Source organism: Protopterus annectens, chromosome 14.part0 (assembly GCF_019279795.1).
Source record: "Protopterus annectens isolate FY-2018-M chromosome 14.part0, PAN1.0, whole genome shotgun sequence".
In the NCBI taxonomy this organism is placed as follows: domain Eukaryota; kingdom Metazoa; phylum Chordata; order Ceratodontiformes; family Protopteridae; genus Protopterus; species Protopterus annectens.
Genome location: NC_056748.1, coordinates 914,656,002 through 914,668,363, shown reverse-complemented (window position 1 = coordinate 914,668,363; position 12,362 = coordinate 914,656,002).

Sequence of the window (12,362 nt, the reverse complement as noted above, 5' to 3'; positions counted from 1 at the left end):
TCGTCTTCAAAGGGACTTGATCAAGGAAGCGAGTGAAATGTTAAAGGACCCTACAGCTGCGGGTTTTCAAGATAAGATGAACACGCAGCTGGCTACCCTTAACTCCATAACCAACTCCTCCATGTGCCTTCTTTCTTATGCGGCTGATGGAGCGAGTAGAGCCACAGGGACAGGTGTGGCCTTACGTAGGCATGCCTGGATGCGGCTATGCAATTTTGCGGACCGCTTCAAGATGTCTTTCACTAACTCCCGTTTGATGGATCATCTCTCTTTGGTCCTCAAGTGAAAGAAACCTTGACTAGGTGCGAAACTGATGGCAAGACCCTTTCTGCCGTCAGAGTCCGTTTTCTACTCCTTCTAGGCCTTACCCCAAAGGCCAGAAAGGTGGAAAGATGTGGTTCCGTAAACAATCTCAAGGGACTTCGCCTGACGCACAGTCGCTTCCCGCCAGAGGCAGAGGCAGGAATAACAATGGTAGACGTCGCCCTAGGGGCAGGGGGGGTCCGCAGAACCAGGGCAATCGGGAAGCCTTCTCTGACCAGCCCTTTCAGCATCCCTGAGGTGTTGCGCGACTGCCCACCTTCGAGGCAGTCGGGGAAGATTGTCACTGTACCCAGAAGCCTGGCTATCCCTGACTCAAGACAAATGGGTACAGTCCATCATTTCCGAAGGCTATTCTATCCCCTTTCTTCGCATTCCAAACCAATCAAAAAAATCCCTTCCAGATGTTCCACCGCTCAAAGGGATCTAGCGGTTTTGGAGATTTCAAAACTGCTTGCAAAAGAGCAATTCAGCCAGTTCCAGCAGACCAGCAAGGATCCGGAATCTACTCAAGGTTCTTTTAGTTCCAAAGAAAACAGGGACTGGAGACCAATTTTGGATCTCAGTATCTTGAACAGATCAGTCAAGAAAACAAGATTTCGGATGGTCACGCTGCAATCCATCCTTCCCCTTTTGGGCAAAGGAAACTGGATGTGCTCTATAGACCTTCAGGATGCGTACTATCACATAAAAATGAACAGACGCTCCAGAAGATTCCTCCGCTTCAGGCTGGGAACCAGTCATTTTCAGTTCAGGGCCCTGCCCTTTGGTCTCACCACTGCCCCCGGGTGTTTACCAAATGCATGGCAGTGGTAGCTTCTCACCTGAGACAATGATTCCAGGTGTTTCCATATTTGGACGACTGGCTCCTCACAGCTCCCACCAAGCATCTCCTTCTGATGGCCAGGGATTACACTTTTCGCATTTGTCAAAAGTTAGGCATTTCAATAAATTGCGAAAAGTCTGTTTTGTCGCCTTGTCGTGCTATTACTTTCATAGGCAAATCTAGACACAGTAGACATGTCTGCAAGACTAACACATCAGAGAATAACAGACATTCACAAACTGGTCTCACTCCTTTTCAACAACAACAGAATCAAAGCCAGGTTAGTTCTGAAAGTGTTGGGAATTATGGCGGCCATACCTCTGCTTCCATTAGCCATATTCCACATGCGGATCCTTCAATGGATGCTCTTTACTCAATGGTCATACCAGCAACTTCCAATGTCTCACACCATTATGATCACGCGCGTGCAAAAATCATCTCATGTGGTGGATGTCTTCCCCTCAGCTCTTGTTGGGAAGACCCTTTGTTCCACCCCTCCGGTTGCTACTCTGACAACGGATGCCTCCCTGATCGGGTGGGGGCATTATCAGGGCAGGACGGTCCAGGGCACATGGCAACCAAACGAATGCCACTTGCACATAAATGTTCTGGAGATGAGAGCAGTGCTTTTAGCGTTGCAAGCCCTTCAAGACTCTCTTCCCTTGGGAACGATTGCAATCCAGACAGACAATATGTCTGTAGTGTGGTACATCAACAAACAAGGCGGAACCAGGTCATACCCCTGTGTCGAGAAGCACTCAGATTGTGGCAATGGGCGATTTCTTCTCAGCGGTTTCTGATAGCAACGCACATCCCCGGGAAGTCCAATCAAATTGCGGACAAGTTGAGCAGAGCTATCCTCATGCCTCACGAGTGGTCTCTGAAAGACTCTGTTGTGAGAGAAATTTTCCTCAAGTGGGGTCAGCCTTGCTGCGATCTTTTTGCTACTCCCCAAAACAGCAAGTGCAGAGAATATTTCACTCTATTCCCTTTACCAGGCCAACCCAGCAGAGACGCTCTAGTCCAAGTTTGGCTCCGGGGACTTCTGTATGCATTTCCTCCCTTCCCACTAATCTCTCAAGTGATACAGAAAGCTATCGCTCAGAAGGCCTCATTGATCCTCATTGCTCCTTACTGGCCTCGATAGGTGTGGTTCCCCTTTCTACATCGATTTCTATTGGAGCGACCGTGGAATCTGGACCTAGTTCCAGATCTTTTGATCCATCAGTCGGGTCAGTTTCATCGCTCCCTCCCCTCTCTGAACCTCACTGCTTGGTTCCTCCAGTTCCAACCTTAGCCAGGCTTCCTCAATTATCTCACTCCGTTCGAGATATTTTGATAGCTTCCCATAAATCTTCCACTCGGAAGATTTATTTGAGTAAGTGGAAACGCTTCACATATTGGGCTCAAGGAAAGGACATAGATCCTTTCACTGCTTCCATCCAATTAGTCCTTGAATTTCTAGCTGAACTCTTCCATGCAGGTTCATCTCCTCTACTCTTAAAGTTCAATTGGCAGCTATTTCTAACTTTCATGTGGGTATTTCTGAATCTGCCTTAATGTCCCACAAGCTTTGCAAAGCCTTTTTGAAAGGAGTTTTTCTTCTCAGACCTCCTATAAGAAATCCTCCTCCTCCTTGGGACCTAAATTTAGTTCTTACTTCTTTGATTCTTCCCCCTTTCGAACCTGCAGTCTCCTGTTCTTTAAAATTGCTATCATGGAAGACTCTTTTTCTGGTAGCTATTACTTCAGCTAGAAGAGTTTCAGAGCTTCAAGCACTCGGCTGTCGACCTCCTTATCTATTGTTTCATAAGGACAGAGTATCCTTACGAACTAACCCGTCCTTTTTGCCTGAGGTGGTCTCGACGTCAAATCTAAATCAAAGCATTGACTTCCCTGTCTTTTTTCCAGAATATTCCAATAGGTCTGAACAAAAATTACACTGCCTGGATGTTCATCGTCAATTGAGGTACTACTTGGATAGAACAAAACAATTCAGAAAATCTGATCAGCTGTTTGTCTCCTATGCGGAAAGCAGAAAGGGACTTTCAGTTTCAAAGGTATCATTATCCAGATGGCTAACCTCTTTGATTTCCCTTGTATATGAAATTAGACACCAAAAACTGCCTAATAAACCTAAGGCCCATTCCACCAGAGCTTTGGCTACTTCTTTAGCCTTCCAAGACAGACTGCCTATTGACACCATTTGTGCAGCGGCTACTTGGGCTACTCCTCACACTTTCATTTCTCATTATAAGTTGGACTTAGCTTCTAGGCATAGCTAACTTTGGTTCCACTGTTCTCAGGAGTCTGTTCCGTTAGGCCACCCGGGACAAGGTGCTAGGGACGTGGTCCCATCCAGCAAGAATGAAGGCGAGATAGACAACTTAACATATAGAAGTTATGTTCTTACCATAACGTTCCATGTTAGTTGTCTTCTTCTCGCCTTCTTCTTGCCCCACCCTCCTTCCCCTGGCCTGGACAGACCTAGAGGAGTTGTGATTGTGACCTCTCTTTCTACCACCTCTTTCTTAGGCATATGCTGTTGTGCATATTTCCTGGATCAGGATGTAGGTCACCCTTCTTTCTTCCTGTTGTTAGAGGTGGACTCTGTTTAGAGTTATTCTGTTACTATTATAAGCTGGGGTTAGCTTACAAACGAGATCTGAGGTAACTCTCGCCTAGCATTGTGGGATATAAGGGGAGCCTCGAGCCGGTGGAACCAACTCTCGAGCTTTTAGAGTGGCCGAGTCGGAGCCGAGGTCGGCTCCGAACCCATCCAGCAAGAAGAAGGCGAGAAGAAGACAACTAACATGGAACGTTATGGTAAGAACATAACTTCTATTTTCGATCATTCCTTGCGTATGGACTGCGTTCCTTTGGTGGGCAGAGGCCTGCAACCGCAACAAAGGACTGTTCCACTCAACTCCCTGCCGCCCAAACCCTGACAACAGGCGCATCAGACTATGCATGGAGGGCTCACGTGGCTGGCAAATGCATTCAAGGCAAATGGAGCCCAGGACAAATGCACCTGCATTTCAATCAAAAAGAAATGTTAGCTGTACAGAATGCACTGACAGCCTTCAAACACCTTATCCTTCAAGGACAACTCGTAATAGACAAACAACACCACAGTCGTGGTACATAAGCAGGGGGGAAATAACTACTACCCACTCTGCAGGTTAGCCATGGCTCTGTGGAACACAGCCTTGAGCAACCAAGTGTACCTGCAAGCTCAATTCTGGCCAGGCAAACAAAATTCACTGACAGACTTGAGCAGAAACCTAATGGACCCACAGGAGTGGAAACTGGAACCCAATTCATTCAAGCTTCTAATCCACAGGTGGGGGACACCAGTGGTGGACCTCTTTGCCCCCCCCCCCCCCCAGAACCATCAGTTGAGCAAATTTTACGCCAGAGCTCCCCACAGCCAGTCATGGAAAAAAACTCAGTCTATGCCTTTCCCCCTCTGCTCCTCCTCTCAAAAGTACTACTCAAGATCAAACAGCAGGCCAAGGACGATCTTTATTGCACCAGACTGGCGATGCCAGCACTGGTACCTACTTTTATTCAGTCTGACAACAGTGCCACCCTGGCACCTGCATCAGACCCCCTCTCTGCTGTCTCAGCAGGAGGGCCAGATTTTACATTCTCAGATGCAAACCCTGAGCCTAGCAGCCTGGCTTATTCCCTGAATACATCACCAGCAACCCTCAGCAAACAGGTGCTGGATGACACCCTTGAGGCCAGGAGGCCTAGCACTAGGGAGTCCTATTCGGAAAAGTGGAAAAGATACTGCTCTTGGAGCCAGTCTCAGGAGACAGCCGTGCCCGCCTTACCTCAAATCCTAGATTATCTAGCAGAGCTGCTCTACAAAGACCTATCCTTTTCATCCATTGAGATTCATGCCTCTGCCATCTCAGCTCGTTAAAATACTGAGCCACCCCTCTTCTCTCACCCTCTGTTCAAACAGTTCCTGAGAAGAGTTAACAATTTAAGACCCCGAGGAGAGCTCCCACTCAAGCCTGGGACCTTAACTTTGTACTAGAGAAGCTCACACTTCCCCTTTTGAGCGTTCTGCTACAGCAGAGTTAAAATTCCTCTCTCGGAAAACAGCCTTACTTCTAGCCATCACTTCAGCAGAATGAGTGCCTGAGTTACAGGCCCTTATGGCTGTGGAACCCTACATTATCTTCCATGCGGACAGGGTTTCCCTCAGGACTAACCTATCATTTATGCCCAAGGGTGGTATCCAGTGTGGCTTTAAACCAATCCATTCATTTACAAACCTTTTTTTTCCTAATCCTCAGACTAAAGGGGAAAGGATCCTGCACTCCTTGGACATGCGCGGATAGCTTAGGTTCTGTCTTGACAAGACTAAACCATTCAGAAAGTCCGACCAGCTGCTAGTCAGCTTTGCTACAGGGGCAGAGGGCAAGACCATTTCAAAGCAAACCATTTTCAAATGGATAGCACACTGCATCCATTTCTGCTACAAGCACCATGGAAAACCTACCCCACAGGGGATTAGAACCATTCCACTAGGGCTATCTCAGCCTCTACAGCATTTCTCAGAGGAGTCCCTACCAGGGACATCCTGAAGTTCTGTGTACACACCTTCACCAAGCATTACCACTTACCTGTTTTTTTTCTAAATCCAGAGCTGGATTTGCTACAGCAGTCTTACAAGGCCTGCTAGCCAGCCCTAATACTACTTGACTAGCTCCACCCTTCCTCAGCTTTGGGAATCAACCTAAGTGTGATGACTGCAACAGTGAAACACCAAGAACATAGTACAGTTTACACTTGACCCTAGATGTAAATGTTCAGGTGTATTCACTGTTGCAGTCCTGGTTACCCTCCCTCCAGCCCCCCTGACTTTTCTGTGTTTTCTCCCTATCCTCTTTTTTGGCCATATCTTATGGCAATGGTATTTACTTTTTATTGGAGGTGTTCCACACCATGTAATTGCTTCCCCGTTTTGGGGGCTTCTGACATCTGGGGCAAGAAAAACTGATGTAATGGCATCAGCTGCATGTTTTATACCCCTTACAACTTGACATCATGAAAGAGGCGACAACATCAGATGCAAAAATCCCATGACTCTGGTATTCGGGCTGACTGAGGGCTACCTGCAGGCAGATAACCCAAGCGTGATGACTGCAACAGTGAATACATTCTAACATCTACATTTATGGTAAGTGTACACAACTGTGCTTTCCCCTGTCCACCCACCCAACAAGGAGCCTAGGACGATGGATAGATTTGGAAAGCAAGTTTAAGCATCGAAGACCTTTGCCTTACAGTTCTTGAACTACTTGACACTTTCCACCATACTACAGAAGGATTTGATTTAAGAACTTTCAGATACCCTCTCAGGAACAATTTCTGAAGAGGTCCGGGAGACTTACCTCTGTTGACCACCCTAAATTCTATTTCTTCCATGAGGCTCATGTTGCATATAGCTAAAGGAATGACCAGAGCACCGGGTTCAGGCATTGCCATAAGGAGATGTGCTTAGATGTGCCTATGTGATTTTCTGGAGCCCATTAAGTCTTAGTTAATACTCCCTTTCACAGTACATTCTTGTTTGTTCCTAAAGTTAGACACATTGACCAAGTGTGAAATAGATGGGAAAACCCTTTCTGCTGTTGGTGTGCATTTTTCCATTCCTCAAAGATCCTTTTTCAAGGAATCAACACAGCACTGGGAAAATGTGGTTTAGGAAATTCCAAGGGTACTCTCAAGACGCACTTGGTGGTGACTCCTCCAGGAGCAGAAGGGGGAACTCTAATGGAAGACGTTGCCCTTGCGGCAGAGGTGGCCTGCAAAACTAAGGGTGCAGAGATTCCTTCTTTGGTGAATTCTGTCACCACTTCTGAAAGGAGGACCAGTTGTCTTTCTCTGGAGACATTCTGGGGTTGCTGGCTCCTGCATCAGAGAGCCTGGCTACAGATAACTTCCGATACATGAGTGCAGAGGGTCATACTACAGGTTGTATTGTACCATTTTCCCTTCTTCCATCCGTTTAAAAAAATCCCAGATATTCCACCCAGTTAGTGGGAACAAGCAGTTCTGTGAATACAAAAGCTGCTAGAAAAAAAGTCATCCAAGAGATCCCACCAGACCAGAGAGAATCTGAAATTTACTCAAGATTCTGTAGTGCCAGGAAAGTCAAAGGACTGGAGACCAATTTTGGATCTCAGCAATTTAAACAGTTCAGCAAACCAAATTCTGGATGGTCATGGGTCCAGTCCATTCTTCCTTTTTTGGAGCAGGACGGCTGGATGTGCTCGATAGACCTTCAGGATGCGTACCATCACATAAAGATGCACAGGTAATCAAGTAGGTTCTTGGCACTTCTGGCTTTGGAGCCAGTCGCTACCAATTCAGACTACTGCCCTTTGGCCTCACCACAACCCCCAGGGTGTTCACCAATTGCATGGTAGTAATAGCAGCTCAGTTGAGACTGCAAGGATTCTGGGTGCTTCTATATTTGTATGACTGGTTCATCACCACTATGAACAGCTGTCAACTGTTGGAGGCAAAAGAAAAAATTCTCCAAACGTACTTTTACCTGGGCATAACCATAATTTAAGAAAAAGCTCACCTCAGTGTAGCACAAGCACTGGATTTCATAGGGGCTTTCCTTCTTTCTTTGACATTTGTTGACCGGGTTTGTCCAGCTGGGCAGAAACCCATTTTCAGTGGAAATCCGGGGAGAAAAGCTCCGCAAATACAAAGATACTCTCATGCATGACTACAAAGGACAGAATACATAGATATGTAGAACAAGGTTAAAAATTAGCATTGAATACAAATTATAGAGGTAAGATGTGTGATTGCTAATAACTTTTAAAAATCTGTCATGTACAGCCTGTTACAGTACAAAGTAAGGTTACATAAATTAGAAAAAAAGTACAATCCACATCTTCAGTTAACCTGAAGATTAACAGTTGGAAGGTATAAGTTATATACGTAATTTGATCTAATGCTTGTATTCAATTGCAGGTATGAGGTAGAGTAGAAGTAGTAGGAGTTGTGCTGAGGAATTGGATGAGAGAGAGAGGAAGTGATACAGTTTGGGAGGGGGAGGGAGACAGGTTGGCCAATGGAAATAGGGTCAGTCTGGGGGATGATTACACTGATATAGTCATATGTTACTTAGGTGTTTTTTTAATGCAATTCTGAACTGATGTTTGGGTTTAATATTTCAAATGACAAGTAGCTGTTAAGTTTTACAGCTGGTGAATAGCTGTAAAGGTTTTTGCCAAAGTTGATCTTTGGCTTGTATATGGTAAGGAGATGTTCTGTGCTCCAAAGTGTCCTGGGTGAGGAGTAGGGGGAGATAGAGGAAATGCTAGGACAAGAAAGATGGTTGGTGTGTATGGAGTGAATTATCTGAAGCTGAGAGGAGGAGGTTATGGGGAAGCTCTAACCAATTTAGTTTCTTGAGTACCAAGCATTGGTGAGAATGGCATGGGAGTTGAGCAACAAATTTGGCCATTTTGTTGTAGGTGGTTTCTAGTTTAGTGAGAAAGTGATTTGTAGGTTGGTGACTATTTGTGAGCCGTAAAGAAGAGATGGTAGTAGGCATGGGACAGGGCTGTCTTGGCTTCACTAGACAACTTTTTTTTTCTTCCTGTAGAGTAGTCCAAGTTTTTGGTGGGTTTTCTTAATGTTACTGAGAGCATGTAGGTCGAATTTAGTTCATGAATGATAACCCCAAGCAGTTTGGTGGGAGTTTCTACTCTGATGGGTGTGTTGCTTTGGCTGAAGATAGAGAAAGAAGGTTTTAGGTGATGCATCTTTTTGAGACAGAGCAAGAGTTTGGTCTTTGGGTTTAAGATTAGCTGGTTTTGGTTGAGCCATTTTTCGATGGACAGAAAGGAGATGTTTTTCGTTCTTCACTGTTGCAGTGATCCACCTGTGGGTTATCCCTGCTGTAGTAGCCCTCGGCTGGCCTGAATAGGAGTCCATGTTTTTCTGCTTTGGCTGCTGTCACCTGTAGTCTGACATCAGCTCATCAGTGCTGTAAAGCAAGGCAGCCGACGCAATTACATCAGTCTTGCTGTGGAGCCCGTAGCAGAAGCAGTTCGCAAGTGTGCCGGTTGGTTGCTACCAGAGCTTGAATTTCTGCTGAAAACATCTAAAGCCAAGTACCACATTGGGGATTCTTTTTTCTTGCACGAACTGATGTCCAAAAAGGTTAATTGTATCACCTGTGGAAAGCAGATCCCACACAGAGACTTTCATTCATACTGCGTCACTTGTTTAGGTCCAGACCACGACATCCACCGTTGCCGGTTCTGTGCCCTCTCTAACGCGAGAACCATTTGCTGTAGAGTGTCGTGTCAGCCAGCAATCCGTGGACATTGCGGGAAAACAGACAAGACCACACAAGGTTAAGCCTTCCGACGACTCTACCGCTAAGCAGGTAGTCAGTTCTCCGGAATTCACTGTGGTGCTTTTGCAGTCCCTGATGCCTGATTCCATATCTACGCAGGCCACTACAGAGACCCTTTCGGAGTTCAGTATGGCACAGAAATCTCCATCTTTCAAGCCTTTCCCTGTCTCTGCCTACATTTGGTCTGGAGCTGCGACGCAGGCACCAGCTTCCGAGGTGGCTTCTTGCACTACCGAATCTAGACAAAAAACAACAGTCTTCTTTTCCAACTACCGTTTCTCTGACCTATGGATACTCTTCAGCCTAGAAGCCAGGCCACTCCTAGAAAATCTACCTCTAGCTACCTTGTTCCTGCTCCACCACACCAAGCACAAATGCTTAAAATGGCGGAGGATCTCATCTCCCTTATCAGGGGTAGTCAAGCCACAACTTCTAAAAGGAAAAAGGCACCCTTCTCCTGAAATTGACAGGATGGGATTCTGAAGAATCTGATTCAGATTTTGAAGAGGAGCAGCAACCTCTGACTGCTTATGAGGATTCAGATGCAGAGGAATCCATTCCTTCTGCCTCCCCACCAGAAGACCTTTCCTTTGGGGAAACCCTTCACACCCTCGGGGAACATTTCCAGTAGCAATCTCAGGATTTCTCCCAGTCTAAGAAAATACTTGGATAGTTTCTGGATCTACCCCAGCACCAGACCCCTGGCCCACCCCCTATTTTAGAAGTGGTGGATGATGGTGTTTTCCATGAATCCAGCTTAGCCCCTGACATCCTCCCAGTAAACCTGACTGGTATTAGAGAGTACAGGATTCTCACAAATGTGTACAGAAAATCCTGCTGCAGACCCAGAGGTCCTTTCACTGGTACGTAAAGGAGCCAAGACTAGTTCTGTCAAGAATCCTATTCCTTCTGACAAGTATTCCAGAGCTCTGGACAGATGGGGTATAAGTATACACTTCTGTAACTTTAGCTGTCAGAGCATTCAACTGTCAGTTCCATATGTTGAAATATCAACAACACACTTTGGAACTATTAAAACAAAATATGTCAACCTTTCTTGACTGTGCCAATTCGAAAGTTAGCAGATTTACTGCACTCTACTTGTCAAGTGGCCAAACACTCATACTGTAGATATGCCCTATAAGCCTCAAGCAGGGCAGCAGTGTTAGGATCTGTCATTAGGAGACATGCATGGTTGAAGTAACCTCTCCCTGATCATGTCAAGTCTAAATTGATGCACCACTGAATAAGGATAGCTTGTTTGGAGTTGAAACAGAAGTGCTTAAAAAGCTGGAAGACAAAGCAAAATCTATGCAAATAGTAAAAGAATTCTTTCAGGTATAGCCTCCCAGGTTCAGCAGGAACTTTCCCCTCCAAGCGCTGGTCCTTCCCTGCACCTAGCAGACAGGACCAAGGTAAACCCTGCAGGGACAAGACCACTCAGGCCCCTATCCCAGGGGCAGCAGAGAACCAAACAGTGGACCACTTCCTTCCCAAAGGCAGGGTGTTCTAGGCCACCAATCTATGGCAAAAACTCTCAATGCCCCCCCCCCCTTTCACTCACGTAAAGCTAAGAGGAAGGCTCTCCCTCTGCAAAGAAAATTGGCTTTCTGTAACAAAGGACTAGTGGGTCTTAAAGATTATTTTTCAGGGATACAAATTCTTTCAGCGAACTCCCAATTCCAATAAGGTACCCAGACTTGCCTCCAAATCATTGGGCAGAGGCATTGAAACGGGTCCAAACTTTGATATCCAAGGGGGCAGTAGAACCTGTTTCCTCAGATCAAGCAAGCAGAGGCTTTTATTCCAGACTAATTTTTCTGGCCAGGCTTCAATTGAGGAAACTTCAGTGGTATCTAAAGAACCTTTGGTGTCAGCACTCTCAGCCTCTAGAGACCTATCTCTCTCTGATACCCTGTATAAAGGGCCGAGTTTCTCTGGTGGGCAGAGGCCTGTGCCAAGAACAAGGATCCTCTCCATCCTCCACTCTACCGGGCATACTATCACCGACGCCTCAGACATTGCTTGGGGTGCTCACCTAACGAGCAGGTGCACCCAAGGTCTTTGTGATGCCCAGCGCCTTCCCTTGCACATAAATCAGAAGGAAATGATGGCAGTACAAAAGGCTCTGACCTCCTTCAAACCCCATCTCAGGCCAGGGGTTGTTATCAAAACAGGCCAGTAATGTGGTGTATCAACAAACAGGGAGGGACCCATTCTTACCCTCTGTGCAGGCTAGGCATGAAGCTCTGGCTGACTGCTTCCTCCATGGGATTACACCTAATTGCCCACTACCTACCAGGGATCAGCACCCTGGCAGACCATCTAAGCAGAAACTTACTGGACCTCCACGAATGGCAGCTCCACAGAAAAGTCTTTTTTTACAAGTCATTGAGGAGTGGGGAACTCTGGAGATGGATCTCTTTGCTTCGCACCTCAACCACCAGCTGAAAAAATTCTGTACCAGGTAGTATCACCACCTAGAGTGGAAGGTGGATGCCTTGACCTTCCCCTGGAACTCCCTCTTTGTGTATCCATTCCCTTCTCCCCTCTTCCCAAGGTGTACTGATAAAGATAAGGGAGGAGAGACCAAAGGGCATCCTTATTGCTCTACATTGGCCCAGACAGCATTGATAGCCCTTATTGTGCAGCCTGACACAACCGCCTCTCCCAGGCAGCTTCCCCTGATTTCAGACCTCTTGACCTGGGGGGGGGGGGTGTGTGCTGCACCCAGACTTGCAGACTCCGTCTGTCAGCATGGCTAATACTTGAAAAGCAAACAAGGGGTCCCTGTTAAGCAAACCCTTC